The 7,728-nt window shown below is 37.3% G+C and overlaps 1 long non-coding RNA gene across 1 annotated transcript; it reads left to right on the top strand.

Moving 5' to 3' along the window:
* Positions 1–4,768: 4,768 nt before the first annotated feature.
* On the top strand, positions 4,769–7,021 carry LOC130979807 (uncharacterized). The gene is made up of 4 exons (XR_009086740.1): positions 4,769–5,124; positions 5,200–5,255; positions 5,805–5,887; positions 6,811–7,021. It is a non-coding gene; the product is annotated as an uncharacterized LOC130979807 (long non-coding RNA).
* Positions 7,022–7,728: the final 707 nt, after the last annotated feature.

The raw sequence follows: 7,728 nt of genomic DNA, 5'->3' as shown, positions 1-7,728 counted from the left end.
TATAAATTGTTGGGATTTGAGTTTACAAGTAGAAATTGGTATATGGAATTGATGATCTTTATGTGTTGCTAAGTTATAGATTGAAGGAAAGGTATATAAATATGAATTAGGTACCTTGAGACTATTTTTGAATGTGGAATAAGTGATTTTAGATTGAGAGTTTGGTAAAGTTGAGGTTTAAAGGCTTTTGGTAAAAGATGGTTTTTTGTGAACTTTGTCTGATCATAACTTATGCCTCGGTTTTCAAACCTTGTTGAAACTAGTTTAGAATTAAAGTCTACTGAAAACACTTAGAATCGATATAAAATTTGTAAAATTTGGAATTTTGTAAAGGGAGTTATGATCATTCAAAATCTGGTGTCAAAATCTGAAATTCTGCAGAGTTACAGAATTTTGTGATTTCTGGTATGTGCGCATGCACAGCCTTGTGTGCACGCACAACCTTGCGAAATTTTAATCCTGTGCGCACGCACAAGCAGGTAAAGGCTTGCTGGTGAGAGTACTAGCACAACCTGTGCACGCACATATCCAATGGAGTATTACAACCTGTGTGTACACACAGTTCTGTGCGCACGCACACATTGGGAAGGTCAGTCTATTGGGGGCGCTCGCACGCCTTGTGCGAGTGAATAGAATTGCAAAATTTGATACCTGTGCATACGCACACCCCTATACGTACGCACACATTTTAAAACTTCTCTTGAACGTGCACACGCACACCTCTGTGCGTATGCACATGCCTTGTTTCTCAAACTTAAACTTTGTTTTCAACTATTTCACCTTCCCAACAAGCTTGTAAGCTTCTGTGACACCATTTTAAGACTCTTGGGTTTATTTTCGGGTATCAAAACATGGGAAAGGTCCTAGGAGATTTAATTTAGGTTTTACTTTGAAAAGTTAGAAAATGGAGGTTTAGGTTTCTAGTGTACTGATGATGAGTTTAGTTGAGGGAGAAGGAAGAGTAGTGAATTTGGTGATTTCTGGCAATGAATTGAGAAACTGATGAACTAATGAGTTCAAAATGGAATATTTATGATATTGGTGATGGTTGTGATGATTTGAGAACTTGAAAAGGAATGATTATGGTTAATGGGATGAGTATGAGTGGAAGGGTTCTATGAGCACTAGCCTCTGAGATTGAGTATGTGATTATGATATGCATTGTCTTCCATCGTAGGGGCTGTGGCAGTCTCCCGCCTACGTTCGGATGTGAGGCGTGAAGCTGGGATTGTCACTCATATTTGTTGCTCAAGAGGATGGTGGTAGGGCACTCTCCCTCAGAATGTTTCCCTCTGAAAGGAGAAGGTGGTAGGGCACTTATCCCTCAGAATTATTCTTCCTGAGCATGGTTTCTCTCTGGTTGCAAGGTGGTAGGGCACTAACCCATGGAATTATGCGGCATCCAGAGGATGGTGGTAGGGCACTCTCCCTCGGAACGTTTCCCTCTGAAAGGAGAAGGTGGTAGGGCACTTATCCCTGGGAATTATTCCTCCTGAGTAAGCACAACAGAGAGACTAATCCGGGAGTTACCGTCCGGATTTTCTGTCAAATTTGGCACATTAACCGACATGTGATATCATAGCCAATGGGACAGATATTCATCATGTGCATCTTCTATATGTTTGCTTGCTTTGATTACATGAGTTTGCCTAATTGTATAGTATGCCTACTCTCTTCTTGAATTACTTGTACATACATGAATATTATCTATGTTTTACTTGTTTGCATTAATTGTGATTGTCTGGTGCTGAGGAGGTTAGGTAGGTGGTGGCGATGGAATCGCACGAAGGTTAGGGTGGCGAAGGCTGTGGGATACAGCGGTGTGATTAGTATTAGTTAGAATTCCCTTAAGTTTAGATAACCCAGTCTATGGTATAAGCTCTTTATTTATTTATTTTGTTCTAAGCTTGAATATCCCTTTTTTGATGTGAAGTTCTAGGATTGCCTTCGGCATCCCGGAGCCTTACATCTTACATATTGGGCACTATTACCATAATGAAAACCTCCGGTTCTCATTCCATACTTTATTGTTATTTTTCAGATACAGATCGTAATTCACCTCGGTGAAATTGCAGATATGGTGACAGAGCGGAGTATGGTTCCTCCTTAGTTTATTTCTGTTTTACTTGTTGTAGTTACTCTCACATCTTTTTGTATTTTTTTTACCTTTATGGCCTTAGAGGCTTACTTGAGATAAGTTGTATAAGCTGTTTTAATTCCAAAACTCTGTATTTCTCTATTTGTAACTAGTCGGCTTAAACTCCGCAAGCTGTGGCTAGTTCCCTATGATTTATTATAATAATATATATATATATATATATATATATATATATATATATATATATATATATATGTTCTATTCTCTTACATCTATACCTTGTGTCTTGTGCGATATCTTCATGTAAACGTTTTGCGCTTTTGTAATTCTGTTTTGAGCTTAATCCTTCATCGGGCTTTTAGAATATATTATTTCCTTATATATATATATATATATATATATATATATATATATATGTATGTATGTATGTATGTATGTATGTATGTATGTATGTATAAGCCTTAGGATTGTTGTAACCTCTAATGAACCTTTGCTTTACGGCTATAGGTAAGGCTTAGGATAATTAGGGTGTTACGAACCTCATGTTCATATGCAGCTTTATAATCTTAAATAATTGTGCAAATTTTGGCCTTTATCCCTCAATTAGCACCAAACTTTCAATTATGTGATAGTTTTATCTACTCACAATGAACTGGGGAGGACCTGTTTCATCATTGATGGAGGTCTCAATTTTACCACCCAAAGACATGGAAGAAAACATATTATTATAAGTTCTTATATTATCATTAAAGTATTTGTTTCTTTGGTCTGCTCTAGATATTAAATCTTGTAAGAGCTAAGGTCGACGTTGCATAAACCACAGTTGTACATTCCTTCGCATATAACATATTGAGAACTCCATATTGGATCCTGATTTGGACTTTTCTAATCTCTCCTGATACCACATCATAGCATCACAATACCGACAAAAAATCCTGGGACACTAATATCTATCACATCTAATAATCACCAAGATAGTAAATTCTATTTTAGTTATATATGTAACAAATACTTTATATAAACATATACCTTTCCTTCACTATGTGAAGTATAAAAATAATATCTACTAAAAACTATTAATAACTCACTATAACATTTTGGGTCTATGGCCACGGTTTTTTTTGTCACGGTAAAAAACCGTGACCATAGACCCTCTATAGTCACGGTTTTGTAGGGTGACCAAAAAAAAAAAGCTATGGTCACGGTTTTTTTGGAAAGGGTGATCATAGAGTACCTATGGTCACGGTTTTTTAAAAAAGAGTGGCCTAAAGGGGTCTATGGTCACGGTTTTGAGGGGTGACCTAAAGGGGTCTATGGTCACGGTTTTTTACAGTGACCAAAAAGGGTCTATGGTCACGGTTTTTTAAAAAAGGGTGGCCTAAAAGAGTCTATGGTCACGGTTTTGGAGGGTGGCCTAAAGGGGTCTATGGTCACGGTTTTGGAGGGTGGCCTAAAAGGGTCTATGGTCACGGTTTTGGGGGTGACCTAAAGGAGTCTATGGTCACGGTTTTTTATAGTGACCAAAAAGGAGCTATGGTCACGGTTTTTTACAGTGACCAAAAAGGAGCTATGGTCACGGTTTTAAAAAAAGGTGACCTAAAAGGGTCTATGGTCACGGTTTTGGGGGTGACCTAAAGGGGGTCTATGGTCACGGTTTTGGGGGTGGCTTAAAAGGGTCTATGGTCACGGTTTTGGGGGTGGCCTAAAGGGGTCTATGGTCACGGTTTTGGGAGGTGGCCTAAAAGGGTCTATGGTCACGGTTTTGGGGGTGACCTAAAGGGGTCTATGGTCACGATTTTTTACAGTGACAAAAAAGGAGCTATGGTCACGGTTTTTCAAAAAAGGGTGACCTAAAAGGGTCTATGGTCACGGTTTTGGGGGGTGACCTAAAGGGGGTCTATGGTCACGATTTTGGGGGTGGCCTAAAAGGGTCTATGGTCACAGTTTTGGGGGTGACCTAAAGGGGTCTATGGTCACAGTTTTGAGAGTGGCCTAAAAGGGTTTATGGTCACGGTTTTGGGGGGTGGCCTAAAGGTGTCTATGGTCACGGTTTTTTACAGTGACCAAAAAGGGTCTATGGTCATGGTTTTTTCGGAGGGGTGGCCTAAAAGGGTCTATGGTTACGATTTTGGGGGGTGGCCTAAAGGTGTCTATGGTCACGATATTTTACAGTGACGAAAAAGGATCTATGGTCACGGTTTTTTCGGAAGGGTGGCCTAAAAGGGTCTATGGTCACGGTTTTGGGGGTGACCTAAAGGTGTCTATGGTCATGATTTTTTACAGTGACTAAAAAGTAATAATAATTTTATGTAATTTACTTTAAATATTAAAATTTTAAATCTAATTTTATAAATATAAAATTAGATTGAATACTATTAATAATTTTAAATTAAAAAATAATTTAAAACTTATTAAAATGATTGTAAAATATTAAAATAAAAGATTCATCATATCGTAATTAATTTAAATTATTTGAGTGGTTAATTTTGTTCGTTTATTTAAATGTGTAGGATAAATTAATTTTTGGTATGTTGAATAAAATAATTTTGTAAAAAATAAAAATATAAGGCTCATTATTATAAAATTTATAATTTATATAATATATCAATTTTATTTTCTTAATTTAAAAAAATTAAACACTACTCATTTTCTTAACATATACTACTCGTAAGTTAGCTAGGTGAATAACTGAAGAAATTGAAACAACCCCCCTTCTTTCTTTCCCCAATCCATAACCCTAGCCCCTCATTGCCGCCGCCGTTCCCAGCTCCTCAGCACCGCCGCCGTCCCAAGCTCCCCAGTGCCACCGCCGTCCCAAGCTCCTCAGCGTGGTCGCTTCTCCTCTTCCCTGTTTTGCAAAATCCAGAAAGCTCAGCACATCGTCTTCATCTTCGTTGGCTTCTCTGTTCGTCGAAGGTTAGTGGCGTCCGCTCTTGGGGTACTGCGCTCGTTAAGATCTCTCCTTACACCTTTTCCGCCGTCGGCATCGGCGTCTCCAGCGGTGTCTCAGTTCTCGGTGTTGCTTGGTACGCCGTTTCCCTTTTCCGTTTTAGATTTTGTTAATTTATTTTCCTGATAATCTTCTTTTTGGATTTGCAAAGGGGGATTTACGTGCTGCAATCAAGGCTCCCTGAATCACTTCCACGAATCTCATTAGGTACGAGCCATATATGAAATAAAATTGTTGCAAATTAAACTATGGGAATTATTAATAAAATCGTTGCTGAGGCATCTTCTTCTTCTTGCTATTAGCCTTCTGCTGTGTTGATTTCACATGGTTCTTGGTGTTTAAGTAGTAGTTGAAACTATGTTATCAATGGTAGAAAATGTTGCTATGATTGAGAATACTTTCAACAACAATAACTGCTTTATATAGAGAATGACACTTCGATTTTTGAGGAAAACCAGAGCCTGTTGTTTTAGTGGATGGTGTGGACCCAATGCAGTTGCTAATGAGTTACATCTTGAGTTACATTGTTTTTTGGCATCAGCAAATACAGTGAAGAGATTGAAAACTTTAAGAATCACATATGGTTCGTATGTATACTTCAAGACTTGTTAATAATTGTATAATTCGAAAGCTAAATGACGATGTATTAAAAAAACTTCATTCGAAGAAAAAGTTCAATTTATGTTATACTAATTTTTTTCTTTAACTATCTAAGATTCTGAGTACCTTTTAACACTTATATCCAAATTTTTCCAGGTCTTATTTTTCTATCCTCCGTAAAAAAGTGGCCTCTTAAATGTATGGATCTTCTCTCTTATTGCTTCCCTGGAATATTGGAGGTTAGATGTATGGTTAATGAACTTTTTCCATATTCAAAGCAACAGCTAATGATATTCTTACTTGTATTTAAACTCTTGTCAACAGTAGTTTATATATATATTTGTACAGTGAGCGTAATAAAGTACTGAACAACTCTTCAAAGAGCAATGCTCATTCGTTCCTTTTCTACACTCTAATTAGCCTTCCCAACTTAACCCCCACTTTTTGGTCTTTGTATAATGGCTTGGCTTCACATACTTCATAGTTAATAAGAAAGTCTCATTCCTAAATAATTAAGTATATGATTAGGCCTTGGTTAGTTCAAAATTGACTTTGCTGATTAACTTGTTTAATTTATATGTAATGGCAACTAAGTAAGAAGAAGCTAATAAGATTGCAATATGATGAAAGGGTGGAGCCCTTGCTCAAAATCGGTGATTGTTGTTTGCTTAATAGTGGCTGATATCTTAATAGTGGCTGATTGTTGTTTGCTTAATAGTGGCTGAAGGGGTAGCAATTAGCATTATTATTATTTTAAATTTGACTTTGTCTATTGATTTCACACTCGATCTGGTTTTTCTGTTTCGTTGGTGTTGATTACTTGATATGTTTGATGGGTTGAAATCTAATAATAGTATTTCGGTATTACCTTGTTTTTTAAGCTTCTATTTTGGTTGTGGTTGTTTCTTTATGCTGGATTTTTTCCAGTTTTAAGCGACTTCAACAGGGGAGTTGAAGTTCCACTCAAAGATAGATTAAAAACATATAAACATTACCAAATGGCTCAAAACCTTAGCAAATGCTCCTAGTTATTTAGTGGTTGAAATTTTCATATTGATTGACTTACTTAACTTGTGCTCCATATTCATTACTCAACTACACTGCATGCATCATCAAAAACATTTTTGTTCTGTTCTAACTTCTTTATTTCTTTTGCTAACAGGAGGACATGATATAAAAAAAATATGTTCTATACAAATATGAGATGGGATGGGTCTTATAATGATTTTGGTTATCTAAATGTATTATTTTGATGTGTTCTTTACATTTTAATAAGAGACTTTATCCGATATTACATGTAATGGATAAATGACACCCTATTTTTATTAGTGTTGTAATGGATATCTACTTTTTATTGAAACTTTTATGATTTACATCTATTGAATTTCTCATTCTAAGATTTATTTTGTGATTATCACCATTTTGGAATGTGATTATTCTTTAAAAAAATAGTTTACCATAGATAAGATATGGCCACGGTGAAAACCGTGACCATAGATAAGGCTATGGTCACGGTTTTTAGGTGGGGTGACCATAGAGGCTTTGGTCACGGCCAAAACCATGACCATAGATAAGGCTATGGTCATGGTTTTTAGGTGTGGTGACCATAGAGGCTATGGCCACGGCCAAAACCGTGACCATAGATAAGGCTATGGTCACGGTTTTTAAGTGGGGTGACCATAGAGGCTATGGTCACGGCCAAAATCGTGACAATAGATATGGCTATGGTCACGGTTTTTGGTGGGATAACCATAGAGGCTATGGTCACGGCCAAAACCGTGACCATAGATAAGGCTATGGCCACGGTTTTTAGGTGGGGTGACCATAGAGGCTATGTTCACGGCCAAAACCGTGACCATAGATATGGCTATGGTCACAGTTTTTGGTGGGGTGACCATAGATGCTATGGTCACGGCCAAAACCGTGACCATAGCCTTATCTATGGTCACGGTTTTGGGAGGGGGTGACTATAGAGGCTATGGTCACGACCAAAACCGTGACCATAGATAGGCTATGGTCACGGTTTTCTCGCGTGACCATAGATTAACCTATGGTCACGGTAAAAAAATGTGGCCTAAAG

Source organism: Arachis stenosperma, chromosome 5, assembly GCF_014773155.1.
Source record: "Arachis stenosperma cultivar V10309 chromosome 5, arast.V10309.gnm1.PFL2, whole genome shotgun sequence".
Taxonomy (NCBI): Eukaryota; Viridiplantae; Streptophyta; class Magnoliopsida; order Fabales; family Fabaceae; genus Arachis; species Arachis stenosperma.
Note: the sequence above shows the minus strand (reverse complement) of the source record. Positions and strands in the feature narration are given on the sequence as shown.